Source organism: Callospermophilus lateralis, chromosome 14, assembly GCF_048772815.1.
Source record: "Callospermophilus lateralis isolate mCalLat2 chromosome 14, mCalLat2.hap1, whole genome shotgun sequence".
Taxonomy (NCBI): domain Eukaryota; kingdom Metazoa; phylum Chordata; class Mammalia; order Rodentia; family Sciuridae; genus Callospermophilus; species Callospermophilus lateralis.
Genome location: NC_135318.1, coordinates 47,861,029 through 47,876,475, shown reverse-complemented (window position 1 = coordinate 47,876,475; position 15,447 = coordinate 47,861,029). Strand labels below are relative to the sequence as shown.

Genomic DNA, 15,447 nt, shown 5'->3' with positions numbered 1-15,447 from the left:
TGCCAGAGTGAAGAACTGATCAGCTTATTGAACACCTTGGCCAATTCTTGAGACTTAGACAAGCTACATATTGGAAATAGGTAAAGTCAAGATCTATTCTAAGAAAGCATTAAAAATAAGCCTTGATGTGATCAAAATGATCTACAGAAAATTAAATCGCTTGCAGAATAAAGCTAAATACTCTTTAAAGGAAGTAAACAAAATCTTGATTCCCAATAATGGCAAACTCAACATTCCATACTTAGAAAAATTACTAGATGGGAAAAGAAAGGGGAATCAGATCTATTTTTAGAGAAAAAAAATGTGGTCAATTAAAAAAAAAAGATTACTGAGTAGATAAAACTAGGACTCGAGGGCATTAAAACAGCTATTACTAACACTCTAAAGGAGTTACTGTAAAACACAAATATACTAACAAAAGAATGGAAGATGTAAGAAAACTACCAAATGGAACTTATGCTGATGAAAACTGCAGTACTAGAAATAGAAAATTTGCATGTTTCTATTTCTATATTGCATGTTTAAGATCAGATTAGATACTGCAACATTAAATATCAATGACTTTGAATTTATTGCAATCGAATAGAAGTTACTCAACATGGAAGGAATAGATGAACTCTAGATAGGGCAGGGGCGTTGGAGGGGAAGGGAGGGGGCATGGGGTTATTAATGAATGTGGAATGTGATGATCATTATTATCCAAGGTACACATATAAAGACATGAATTGGTGTGAACATACTTTGTATACAACCAGAGATATGAAAAATTGTGCTCTATTGTGTAATAAGAATTATAATGCATTCTGCTGTCATATATAAATTTTAAAAAAAGAAAGAAAAAACAGTGCTACTCAAACTAAAGCACAAAGATTATTTGTATGCACTAGTACCGGAACATATGTGCAGAGATTTAGAGAACAAGTAGACAAAAATCACTAAGAACATACAAAATTTGTACAAATCTATCAACTACAGTAACCTAACTGACATTTAAAGAACATTCCACATAATAACAGCAAAATACCCAAATCTTCAAGTGGACATGGATTACTCACTAGTTCACCTACTGAGAATTAAAAAAAGTTTCAATAAATGCCAAAAGGTTAAAATTATACAAAACATACTCTCTCACCAAAACAGAATCAAATTGTTCACCAATAACAAAAGTATTTTAAATACTTGGAAATTAAGCAACACAATTTTAAATAGCCCTTAAATCATGAAACAAATAAACAAAAACTTACAAAATATTTTGACATGAATGATTATCAAAGAAAAATTCATACAAATTTCTGAAATTCAGCTAAACCAGTAGCAGAAGATAAATATTAGAACAGACATTTCATGAAAGAAGACATATCCCAGCCAATAAACACATGAGAAATGGCAGCATCATTAATCATTAGAGAAATATAAGTTTAACATATAACAAAATGACATCTCACACCCACTGAAATGATTAAAATTGAAAACATTGACAATATCAATTGTTGGCAAGGATGTGGAGAAACAGGAACTTCACACAGTGCCGTGGAGTATATAAAATGGTACAGCGCTTTGGAAACATTAGACAGTTTTAGGTCAAGTTAAGCATGAACATGCCATATGACCCAGCAATTCCAATTCTGTGGAAAACATGGCCATGCAAAGACTTATAGAAACTATCTATCTATCTATCTATCTATCTATCTATCTATTTAGTGATGCTGGGGATTGAACCCAGGACCTGTGCATTCAAGGCAAGCACTCTACCAACTGAGCTACATCCTCAGCCCTATATAAAAGTTTTCATAGCACCTTTATTTTATAACAGCCCCAAACTGGAAAAAGCAATGCAAATATCCAGTAACTGAGGAATACATGAACAAAATGTGGTATATCTATACAGAGAAAAACTATTTAGTAATAAAAATAAAATAAAGACTATAAAACTTGCCACAGCACTAATGAACCTCAGAACACTTTGTTGAATGAAATAAGCCAGAGAAGAGAGTATTATAACATTTTACTGACATGATGGTCTAGAACAGAGCTCTGGTGAATGCATTTTTAATTACCCTAGGTACATGTATGACTGCACATATGGTGCGACGCTACATCATGTACAACCAGAGAAATGAAGAGTTGTGCTATAATTGCATACAATGAATCCAAATGCATTCTGCTGCCATATATCCTTAACTAAAATAAATAAATTAATTGATTAAAAAAGAACAACAAAAAGAACAGTGGCTGTCTTTGAGGGAGTGGGAGAGAATTGACAAAGAAGGGGCAAAGGGAACATTCTATGTGTTGGAAACTGGTGTGATGCTTCTCGAGAAACCTTTTGAGCTGTAAAACTTAAGTTCTGTTCATTTCACTGTGTATAAATTATACCTCAGTAAAAGCAAATTAAAATCATACATGTGTTAGGCTGCTATCATTTTATTTTGCCAAGAAAAATTTTAAAAATCAACAAGTAACAACAACAACAAAAGCTATTATCATCATCATTTCATGAAACTAAATGTTTTAATTGCCTAAAAGAGAAAAGAACGACATCTTAGTGGGAGGATAATCCTTTGAAATGAACAAATTTAGTAATGCAGATAATTAAATTAAATCCATCTCCTCTCTTTTTGTTTTTATTCATTTCACCAGTGACTTGAAAATTTCTTCATCAATTGTCATGCTTTCCTGATCATTTGATCTTGTCAAACTGGAGTTGCCAGATTTATCAAATAAAAGTACAGGACACTATATCTGTCTATCTATCTATCTATCTATCTGGATGATTATTGCCAAATATTGCATAAGAGACAGTATTCTAAAAATTATTTGTCAAACTAAACCAGTGACCTTGTGTTGGGTAAATTTAAGCCAAATTTTTTTTTGGATAGATGACTAAAACAGAAGCCCAGAAATGTGGATTTTCCCAAGATCTAACTAATAAAACATTCCTTGCCTCTCCACCTGCACTTTAGTGTTTAAGGATAATAAAATTAAGGGTCAATTTTTTGAGCAGAAATATGAATGTGTAATTCCTTTCCACATTTATTTTAAAATGTGTTCTACTTGGAAAGTTACACAATCGAGGGTCAATCCAATGAGGTAATTCATGTGGATTCTATCCTGCTCACTGTGACCTTTTGGCAAGTCCCAGTAAAAGATCACAATTGCTATTATCTGTCCAACATCACTCTTCAATGCTAATATTGTTTCCTGCTTTAAAATGCGCAAGCCTTTCAAAAATATTGCCCCTACCTCAAAAGTACCTGCGAATTGCCCAACAACATGGAGACCATGTCTGTACTTTCAAATATGATTTATCATCTGGAGAATGTATGGAAAATGATAAGACCCAGAAAATAGTCACTACATGCAGAACTTTTTCAGCTTGCCTTATACAAGGCAACCCCTCCTCTGCATAGGAGACCCCAAACACTCTGCTCCACCTCCAACCTCATTATTACTGTTCATTCTCTTTCTTACTCACTCTTCAAGCCATGGAACAAGTGTGGTCTTATGCTATAGCCTTTGCTCATTGAGGCCTCCTTGGCATTCCTTGTGAATAAAGCTCTTTCCCATCATCTATGCATCAGTATCAATGTCACCTCCTCTGAGGATCCTCTCCAAGCACTCTGGTGTTGACACTCTGTTATTCTTCCTCTCAACCCCTTGTTTATGTCCTTCAGAGCCCTTGTCACCATTTTAAATAATCTATTGCCTACATCTCAGCCAGGAGAAGATGGACTCCATAAAGGATGGCATGGTGGGCACTATTTCTTTGGTCCCTGACCCTATGTAGAGAGCTTTGGGATGTCCAAGGAGGAATGACTCATTGGTGAGCTGTTCATTTCTGTGACAAAAGTATCTGACAGGAGCAAGTTAGAGGAAGAGAGATTTATTTTGACTCACTGTTTCAGAGGATTCAGTATGTGGTCAGTCAACTCCATCACTCTGGGACTGAGGTGAGACAAAACGAGAGAGAGAGAGAGAGAGAGAGAGAGAGAGAGAGAGAGAAGAAGAAGAAGGAGGAGGAGGAGGAGGAGGAGGAGGAGGAGGAGGAGGAGGAGGAGGGGGAGGAGGAGGAGGAAGAGGAGGAGGAGAAAGATAAGAAGTCTGGAGATAAGAAAACTTCCAGGGCACACCCTCAATAGTCCCAGCAGTCCCCAGCTAGATACCACTTCCCAATATTCCATTCAGCCAGTGATAAGGTTAGACCTCTTATGATCCAATCAGTACCTACAAGCCCCACCTCTGAACCTTTCTGGGTTTGGGACCATGCTTTCAACATGGGACTTTGTAGGCATTCCATATTCAAACCATAACAAATGGACTGCTTCCTGCTCTGCCCCGATCACCCCTGGCCCTCCGTCTCTTGCTCTCTGAACATCTTCAGTGAGACTCTCCTCACTTCCACCCCCAGCTCACGATGCTCTTTTATGGACTCCCACAGCAAGGTGCTAGCAATTGTCACATTGGTAATCAATCACATAGACATTTGATTAGTTGAAGAATATCTATCTCACTAGGTTGTAAGCTTTGTGACCCTGGCCAGGGTCCATTTGCTCACCTCTGTATCCCTGGTACCTTCACGGTGCCTAGTACAGAGGATTGGACACAAAAGTATGAGTCTGACACTATGTGCCATCAATCTAAGGTCTAAATACATGACTTTTCCTCCTAAAATTATGCTTTCTCACTCACATTTCTAGCCAAATCCCATTTCCCAAAGGGCATGGAACACCTTGTTCTCTAGAAAACTACAAAACAAGTAATGAAGAACATGTATTCAACGGAGTCCAACCCAAACAGAAAAATCTCACAACCACCAAATAAGAACTCCTCTCTCCTCTGGCTACACCCCCATCTCTACACCTACCACCTTCCAGCTGCTTCAAAGAACAGGAAAAGGAAACACTTCCTTTTTTTTCTTTTTCTTTTAAAGAAAATATTCTAGGCCTGTGACATATTCTGGGATAGGAAGGTCTTGGGGGTACTTGGCTGTAAAGGTCCACTGCTGGAGCGAGCTTCCATTTCTGAGCTTTGTTATTTTATCCACATCTCTCTGTTGTTATGATCAGTGTCAGTTTTGTGAAAAAGCGAGGGAGCCTGGAGATGGTTAGGCATGTATTTCAAGTGGGCATACTACTTGCTTCTAAAGAAGTCAAATGCCATAACAGTGATTTTGATATCCCACATTGCCTTCTCATCTACTGTGTTGTCACAGTCTTCAAGTACACTTCCTGTCTCTAGGTATCATGTCTAGTCACCAGGTGCTCCTATTCCCTCTCTCTCTCCCTCTCTGTCCCTCTTCACTTTTCTTCTCTCTCTGCAGGGAGACAGTCTGTAGTCTGGGAGGGGAATTGATGGTATACTCACACTTTGATGTTGAACCCTGGTGGTGAGTGGGTGAGTGGCTGGACTTTTCCCTTTGCTGTCTCCCTGTTCTCCTTTGTTGCAGCTGATTCAGTATCAGTGCCCTTGGAATCATGGGATGCATCCCCGCCTTTCACCATTTGTCAGGATCCTGTTTGGAAGGAGGAGGCCAGGAAGGGAGGCTTTAAATGAGCAAAGCAAAGGAAGGAGGAAAGAAGCCAGTACATAAACAACAGAGATTCTGCTGTGGTTAGACGGGGGATTGTGATCAGATGGAAGCTGATTAATATTTTCAATGTTTATCAACGATGATTAGTGATGGGATAATAGTCAGGGACAAGTATCTTCAGCCTAGAATCCTGGCAGCCCTGCTCCAGTGCTGGAGTGAATATTCAGGATCACTACCAGATTAATCAGCTGTGTTCCATGACAACCAAAGTGGCTCGGAAAACCCCACAAGACCCAGACGGACTTTTATCCTGTCCCGAGTTAAAACACAACATTCATTTGAATATTCTCAGGATTGCATATTTTGAGGATGGAGTTTGGGGTGGATCATTTTCCAAAGCCGATCTGTGAAGTTAACCAACCTCACCTGGACTTCCACACCATCAGAGGGTGACATGAGGACTCTGGCAAGGCATGAGGAGTAACTTATTTAGTGAACGCATCATTCATTTCTGCCTCCTTGCACCTGAAGCCGCTTCCTTTCTTTGAGGGAGTTCTCACTTGTTTGACAGAGCCCACCTCTTCCAATGCAAGCTCCTCCCTTTCCTAAGTGTCCCAAAGGCTCTGCAGAGGGCCTCCACCTGAGGCATCTGACCTGGATCCTACAGCTTAGAAGTGCGGGCTCTCCTTTGATCACAGAGCTGGTAATATATTTATGAGAAAAGAGGGATCTTGCAAATGCCAGTTCTCACGTGGTTGGCAGCAGTCAGTGGCTACATGTGGTTTCCAGAAGAAGTGGTGGCCGAAGCTGCAGACTCCTGGGTGATGCTGATGGTCCGAACAGGGGCTGCTGTGTGGTTTGGAGAACGGCTCCTAGCTGCATAGATTCTAAGACTGTGACCTCTGGGAAATGCTGTGAGCTGTGCATAATCTTTGCTTGCTAACTAGAGTGGACTTCTGTTCCCCCAAAACTAGGACTTTGGATGATTCAAAGCCAAAGTTAGGCCCAGATGTGCCTTGGCTGCTTTATGCACTTTTTACTGCTGCTTAATAAATCACCTCAAAATTAGTGGCTTAAAGCAATGAACATTGATCTTCACACCCTTTCTTCGGATCAAGAATTAGGGCTGAGCATAGCTGGATTCTCTGTTCAATATCTCAAAAACCTGCTATCCAGGTGTTGGCCAAGTTGCTTTCTTCTGACAGGCTGGACTGAGCAGAGATATGCTTCCAGGCTCCCTTAGGCTGTTGTCAGAATCAATTTCCTTGCAGCTCTACAATTCATGGTCTTTGTTGCACCAAGGCCAGAAGGAGCGAGGGTCTCTAACCTTGAGACCCACTTGAAAGAGTTCACCTGATTTGGTCAGGCCCTCCCAGACAACGTGAGTTTTGATTCATGATGATGTATTAGTTTAACTTAGTCAATAAAATCCTTCAATCTTTGCCATGGAAGGTACTCCGATCACCACAATGCTACCCTGTGACCTTTGCCACATCCTGTTGGTGAGGAGCAAGTAACAGGTCCTGCCCACTCTCTAGGGGAAGGATTGTATAGGGTTGTCGGGAGCCTTTAAGTCCTGGATGTGGATGCCTTTAAGTCCTGATGCACTGGGTTCTGAATAATTATTGTGTTCAGTCTGGCCGGATAGTGCCAGGTCACAGTAACTTGGGCATTACCCCAGCTCAGATAATAAGGCGTGGCTCCAAGAGTAGGCATTACCCGCTGAGGTTGAGTTACATTCACCTATTCCTTTGAAATCCTATACCTTTGCCCTTTGGGGGATAAAATATTCCATGGAACAGCCTCCCCCAGTAAAACCCGGGTTCAAGGCATGCTCTCTCTCTGACTTAGGATAGTCCCAAGATGACAAAAATGTTATGTGGATGCAGATGGGCAAGGCCTGTGCTTTGTTTGAATTTTGAGCTGGCTTTTCGGTTAATATTCTCAGAGAATCTGTGAGCTATCTGTACTTGGGAGCACAGCCTGTGATTGCATGATTGTTCTCAATGAAAGGCCCTATACTCTACCCAAGTAAGGCCCTCCCAAAGGTGAAGCCATCCTCTCTGAATAGCCTGGTGCATCATGTTCCATGCAGTTCCTATTCTTTTTCCTGATTCCTGAACTGGGATCTGCTCACTGAGCTGGTAGACTGTCTGGGTAAGACGGAGACAAGACTGCTCAGAGAAGGATCCCCTGGGCTGGTGGGATGGGATGTATGTTAATCTTGAACTTGAGACTTCAGTATGAGGCTTGCAGAGGTGCAGCCCCACATAATCAGAGCAAAATAACTTGCTCTTCATTTCACCTTCAGATGTGGAAGACTATTTTTTTTTTTTTAAACCAGGCAAGACAAGAAGGGTGAGAGTCAAACTTGTTTTCTCGGGTTTCTGATAGCAAGTACAAAACACTAACTTAGACTCCTCATGATCTTCTGGACGGGCAGGACTGCTCTTGATTGGGTGTGTGATGTCTGGCATTCATTTGAAAGGCAAATGTGTATCGTCCTAATTTCGGTGAGAATTAGTTCATTAAAATTTTAGCTATGTTCAGTCGGAGAGGGAATTCATTTTTATGTTCTAATGAGCTTTTCTGTCTCCTGTCTTTTCACCTCTCTTCTCTACTGGTTTTTCCTATCATTATGTCCAAGTTTAAGTCTCTTTTAATCTTGAAACAGACAAGAAAATAAACAAAACCTATATGGCCCCAACTTCGCAGCCAGTTTTCACCTGTGCGACATCCTATCTTCATAGCCAAGTTCTTCAAGGTGTCTACAAAACTCTATCTCCTTTCTTAACAATTGCCTTCACCTCCTGACATTGGTCAGACTCTGCCCCTACTAATAACGGAAACTATTTCAAAATTTATCCCATGGGTTGGGGATGTAGCTCAGTTGATAGAGTGCTTGTCTTGCATGCACAAGGCCCTGGGGTCAATGCCTAGCAACACACACACACACACACACACACACACACACACACACATACACTCACACCAATTGCATGACTTCCTGATTACTTAATTAATGGGCATTATCCACCTCTCATTATCCACCTCTCATTTTCCAGACTTTTCTGCACCTTCCCTTCTCTCTTGGGCTCTCAAACACATGTTCTTGGTGTTTCTGTTTTTTTCAGTGTCTATTTCTCGTGCCCTTTGTTGCTTCTCTCCTCTTCTTATGCAACTGCTCTTTCACCTCTGTGTCATTCCATAGATGACTTTGTCCCTCTCTTCTAAGCCTGCATGGTCTTGGGGATTTTCATCTACTTCATTTTTATCTGTCACGGTATTACTAATGACTCTCTTTCTCACCAGAAGATATCTGCTGCTTATATTTTGTACAATTTTTTTTCTTGCTTCTCTTTACTAAAGTTTTGCCCCTTTTTATTTTTTATTTTTATTTTATTTTTTTATTGGTTGTTCAAAACATTACAAAGCTCATGATAAATCATCTTTCATACATTTGACTCAATTGGATTATGAACTCCCATTTTTACCCCAAATACATATTGCAGAATCACATCGGTTACACACTCACCTTTTTCCATAATGGCATATTAGTGACTGTTGTACTCTGCTACCTTTCCTATCCCCTACTATCCCCCCTCCCCTCCCCTCCCATCTTCCCTCTCTACCTCTTGTGCTGTTGTTCAATTCTCTCCCTTGTTTCCCCCCTTTCCCCTCACAACCTCTTCTATGTATTTTGTGTAACATTGAGGGTCTCCTACCATTTCCATATGTTTTCCCTTCTCTCTCCCTCTCTCTTCCCCCAATCGTCTTTGTTTAATGTTAATCTTTTCCTCATGCTCTTCCTCCCTGTTCTGTTCTTAGTTGCTCTCTTTATATCAAAGAAGACATTTGGCATTTGTTTTTTAAGAATTGGCTAGCTTCTCTTAGCATAATCTGCTCTAATGCCATCCATTTCCCTGCAAATTCTATGATTTTATCATTTTTTAGTGCTGCGTAGTACTCCATTGTGTATAGATGCCACATTTTTTTTATCCATTCATCCTTTGAAGGGCATCTAGGCTGGTTCCACAGTCTAGATATTGTGAATTGTGCCGCTATGATCATTGATGTGGCAGTATCCCTATAGTACGCTCTTTTAAGATCCTCAGGGAATAGTCCGAGGAGGGCAATAGCTGGGTCAAATGGTGGATCCATTCCCAGCTTTCCCAGGAATCTCCATACTGCTTTCCATATTGGCCTTGCCATTTTACAGTCCCACCAGCAGTGTACAAGTGTACCCTTTTCCCCACATCCTCGCCAACACTTATTGTTGTTTGACTTCATAATGGCTGCCACTCTTACTGGAGTGAGATGGTATCTTAGGGTGGTTTTAATTTGCATTTCTCTGACTGCTAGAGATGGTGAGCATTTTTTCATGTACTTGTTGATTGATTGTATGTCCTCCTCTGTGAATTGCCTGTTCAGGTCCTTGGCCCATTTGTTGATTGGGTTATTTGTTATCCTATTGTTTAATTTTTTGAGTTCTTTGTATGTTCTAGATATTAGGGCTCTATCTGAAGTGTGAGGGGTAAAAATTTGTTCCCAGGATGTAGGCTCTCTATTTACCTCTCTTATTGTTTCTCTTGATGAGAAAAACTTTTTAATTTAAGTAAGTCCCATTTATTTATTCTTGTTATTAACTTTTGGGTTTTGCCCCTTTTTAAAAATCAAAGCTTGTATCCTTAAATAGCACAAATTTTGCTTATTTTTGGACTTTTTATGCATAGAATCATATGGTATTATGTTCTTTAGCAACTTTTGTTTTTGCAACTGATAATGATTTTTAAAAGATTCGCACATACTGATGCTTGTAGTTGTACTACATTTGCTTCACTGTTTTTTAGTATTTTGTTGTCCATTAATACTGGGCATTACCCATTGTTATAACTGTGTCCATCTATAGCTTAGCATATTTTTAGTTAAGTCATAAACTTGTGTAGAAGTAGAATGGTACCTATAAATATTAGACATGCCACTGATAACTAGGGATCATAAGGATTCTGATGATACCATCTTTCTTCTCTGGGAATTTCTGAAATGCAAACTTAGATTTATTATCTAGGCAATTTCATTCCCTTTAATATTTTTGTCCAAAATATCTATACTAATGGGATTAGAATATGATTTAAGTCATATTGAATATATCTAGCTAATTGCCTAAATTCTCCAAAACACTTTTCAAGAGAGTAAACACTGTTGATTTTGATGAATCCATTTCAGAGAAAATGTTTTTTGTTGAATTTAAAGACACATGTATACTGACAAAGTTACATGAATAGCCAACATTTGTGATTGTTTGTTTCCTATTCTTTTCCCAGAGGTCTTTGGAAACAGTTTACAAATACAAACCCAAATAACATTACTTTGGGAATAATTATCAGAAAGATGCTTATCAATTGGATAAGTAGACAGTTGTAAAACAAAACTTTTGGCCTAGGGCCTAATTCAGATAGGAAAGTGTCCAAATAACTTGAAACTTTTAAGTAGTATAAAATGATACTGCTAAGGGCCTGATTTTTATTCAAGAAGAAGACTTAAAAAATAAGCTGCACTATTTTTCTAAAAACTGTTTTTGAAAAAATGAAGTTGAGTTTAATGTCTTTCTTTCTCAATTCTGAATTGTGTCAAAAAAAAAGAAGGAATTAAAAAACCCAAAACACTATTAATTTAATCTGGTTTGTATATTTGTATATTTTTTACCCTGGGATATTAACATATTTGTCTATTGCCAAGACAATAGACATAAAATCAATCACAGTTTATTTTTATTCATTTGTATTTTGCAGCCATGTAAATGTCAACCTTAAACTTGAGTGGTCCAAAGGTGGCATGGTGATTAACTGTTCTGATAACATTCTTGTGCATTTGATATGGTACTTTACCATTTTCAAAGTACTTCCATACACATGTAAGGAAACTGAGGTCAAGAGAGTTTAAGTGACTGGCCCCGCTGCAAAGCTGCTGTTACTATTTGATAAAAAGTTATAGATTAGAGTGATGTTAGTAAGTTCCAAGGCCAGAGCGACAATCTTAATCTTCTGAATCCTTCCTTAGTACTTTTCCCCCCTGACATTCCAGGCCATTCTTAGTGAAACGGATGAACACCACATTGCACGTTGGCTGGTTCTATTGGATAAGTTATTACCCCCTGACTAAAGATTTCACAGCAAAATAGACACTTTGGATAGGCAGGAAGGTAACTGCATATACTTCGAGGTAAATGTGCATTTTTGTCTTGACCAATTTTCTTTTCAATTAGAATGCACATTACCTCTAAGTATGCATGACACAGAAAGAAAGTCACTCTTTCAATGATAGATACATATTAATGGTTCTGGTTTAAGAAAGATGATGGTGTCCAGGCTTTTTGAGGCGCTAAGCAGGAGGCTAAGCAGGAGGTTATGGGATGAAACCTCAAGATTGGAACACCAGTGAGATAACAGGCTAAGCATAAGGGGACACGATGCCTCTGGAGCAGGGACCGTGCTTTTAAATGCATTGCTGTGATGTCAGATAGGGAGAGACAGGCTCCGACACCTCTACAGAAATTAGTGCTTCATAAACGATCAGTGTGAGGCATGTGTCCCATGTGATGCGACACACTTGTGTTGGGGTCTGGGAGGCGTGGTAGGGCAGCAAAGCTGAGAAGAGAAGGCACAGCAAGTGAAAAGGGAGATGAGAGAAAGTAAAAGGCAGGCAGGGGTCACTTCCTATGCCACGACCAACTTCCCCTGCGTCCTTTTCTACTTCCTCTTTCCCTATCTTCCTCCAATCTTCTTTCATGGGGCACAGTGTTTGCAATTTGGTTCACAGTCATTGCTCTTGCTCATTGCCATTCCAGTTCGCCTCTGCAAGCAAGCACCCTGGCCCCACTGTGCTTGTTTTCAAGAATGAATAGCTCCAAGTATGAACGTTTCCCATACAGGAGGCAAAGGGGTCAGTCTGGACCTCTGGACATTTGCTGTGCTTAACTTGCCTGGCATGTCCTGTGAAAGGGAGGGCAACTCGCAGAGCTTTTGATAGCTGTTTGTGTATAGGCTGCAAAGCACAAGTCAGATCATGAGATTGCCTGTCAGGTCATCTCCTGTGAAATCCATTATGAAAAACACCCGGAAACTGATGCCTGACTTGAAATCCTTAGTTTACTAAATTGCAGAAATTATCTTTGGAAGGTTTTGTCACTTTTATATTTTTTTTCTTATAAAAAAATAATGTTTGCAGTAATGCCGTGTGCAAAGTGCTAGTTGAATGAATCTGTCACTGAAACTTCAATTCCAGATTACCACACTGCAAGATCTGCTATTATAAATGAAAACACATCTTTAGAAAGTTCACAACAGTTTGAAGTAGATGAGCTATTGAAATGCAATAGAAAAATCCACCCTTTACAGATTAGTCAAACAGTGATTGCAGTCCAATATGTAAACACAGTCTCACTTTATTGTCAGGGTAAAATGGTCCTTAATGTGCTACTCCGAGAACAGGTTAGCATTACCTAAGTCTACGAATAATGATATAAATTATCTTTAAGAATTCTTTGCTTGTGAGTATGGCCATAGAATTCAAAAGCAAATAGAAAATCACGACATTACCAAACTACCAGACTTGTTTGATAAGCTTTTCTTTTTTTAAAAAAAAAAAATTCTCTGTAAGCAACGAACCACAATTTGGTAGAAGAATGTTACTGAGCAGTTCTTAGGGGACCTTTAAAAGTAGGTTTTATCAAAAGAGGCCTAAAAAAATGCCACATCCATGTAGTTTCAAGATCGAATGTGAATAAGTTGGTTTCATTTCCAGTGCAGTGTGCTGTTTATAAGGGTAGGGGTTCAGGTCTCCTTTTTGTTTGGTTATTGTGCCTTTGGGAAATCATCGTTTTATGGTATTTTACCACTAATGTGAACCATACCCTTTTTTTTTTTTTTCTCTCTATAGTAAAGACTGTTACTTAGTTTTCCAAATAACCAAAAGTTGTGTAGACAAGAAAATGGGGATTTACAATATGGAAAGAAGGAGGAAGTAACTATTGAGAATCCTGGATAAATAAATCAGAATTTTACCAAGCTTGCAATTTTTTTTTCAAGACTTGCCGTCTACAAAATTTCACATCAAGTGTACTTACAGTTGTAGTTCTAATTAAAACCTTACAATCTTTATTCAATCCCTGAAATTAGTAGAGGATGGCAAGGAATGAAATAAAGAAAAAAGTAGTGAGGAGGAGGAGGAAACTCAAAGTTCTTTTTGTATTGTACCTGTCCTGAAACGGATGCCCCCGGAGGGCACATGACCATGGCCATTCATTCAGATCTCAAGGCAGCCCTGGTACCTATCACCACTCTACCTTTCTGATTTGCATAAAGCAATTACCCCCATGGTCAGTGGCTTCTTAGTTGTCTAGACAACATGCTTCAGATGGTATCGATGACCTCAGACACACCAGGCTAGCTCTAAATTAGTGATGAGCAGAGCTGGAGGGATGTATTATAATAGTTATAAACCATAAGAAGGTATTTAAATAGATAGATAAGACACATGCAAATCTTTTCATTGCCATGACAACCATCTTGATATAGGTTTTCCATATGTAGCAAGAAGGGCAGAGCAAAAGGCACTGGAGAAATAGCAGGAACCTGTAATGAAAATGAACCCTGGCAGGGGATTAGTCCAGATCTTGGTCATTTATTAACTCTTAACAGAATACAAACTTCTGAAGTGATACACTGCTTACCAGTCAGAGAAATAATAGTTCCAACGCCGGCTGTGTCGTTCTCAGCTATACCATTACATCCTAGGCCCCCAGTTCTCACAAATGGTGCTGACTGATTAAAGGAAGGAAGGAGAAGGGAGATACCAGTATGCTACGAAATGCAAATTCTTTGGTGCCCCGAAAGAGCTTCTCAGAGAGGGATTCAGCCCATACTCAAAATGTATAACTTGTAGACATGTCTTTAATCATTGCCTGTTTTTGTTGATCAGAGAAACTAACAAATTCCCAAATAATCGTATAATGAGGAAGCTCACTCCATTTCAAAATGAGAAGGCATTTGTTCTTGTGCAAGCCACCTCGAGGGAGAAGAAAAGAAACGCTGCCTGCCCACCCCCTGCGGCCCTCCTTTCCTCTCTCCCCTGTTTCCTTCTTTCCTCTCTTCTTGCTCCCCTTCTGTTCTCTAGCTTTTATTTCTTTCTTTTTATTTTGCTCCCAGTGTTCTTCATTTCTTCTAAGTGCCAACACTGTTTCAGGGCCGGCTTTAGGCACTGATGATCCTCCTGTGGCCTGGTAAGCTCCCTCCAGCAATGTTCTCTCCTGCTACAGATCTGGGAGCAGAGCCACTCTGGCCAGGCATTTCATCCCCACCTGGTTCACCCCGAACACCTGCTCCAAGGCAAGTGACCAAGGTGAGAGAACACCAGTACACCTCCAGCTCCATGTAACATTTTTCCTCTGCAGATCACAGACCTCCAAAGGCCCTCAAATCTTTTGAAATATAAATGGCAATTCTATTTGCTACTCATGAGGCCAAACCTGGTACTGTTGGCGGCACCACGGAGTCATTAAAATTCTTCAGTGAGATCTTCGCATGTGCAATCAATGTATGGATTCCTTTTGACACAAACTGGCATTTCAGCACACAAGGGAACATTGGTGAAAACAAGCTGGTTTATTAATTAAAGTGATAATAAATAATTCCCCTAAACTTCAATATGCTTAGTGCGAGTCTTGGCTCAGTCAGGCGTGTTCGGAGGCTATTTTAAAATGCGGACTTCCTTTGTGCTTTTTTTAGCATGAAACCAAATCAAAGCCAGAAAGACCCATTCCCATCACAAAGTAACTTCAATGCTAATTTGGTAGTAGCCCTTCGGAACCAAACTCCATAGGGTATTATTTAAAAATGGTTGCTTTAATAACTAGTTTG

At 39.6% G+C, this 15,447-nt stretch overlaps 1 non-coding gene across 1 annotated transcript; it reads right to left on the bottom strand.

Annotated features, from left to right (window-relative positions):
- Positions 1 to 1,698: 1,698 nt before the first annotated feature.
- Trnas-uga (transfer RNA serine (anticodon UGA)) lies at positions 1,699 to 1,769 on the bottom strand. Its single transcript has one exon. It is a non-coding gene; the product is annotated as a tRNA-Ser (tRNA).
- Between the last annotated feature and the right edge of the window lie 13,678 nt (positions 1,770 to 15,447).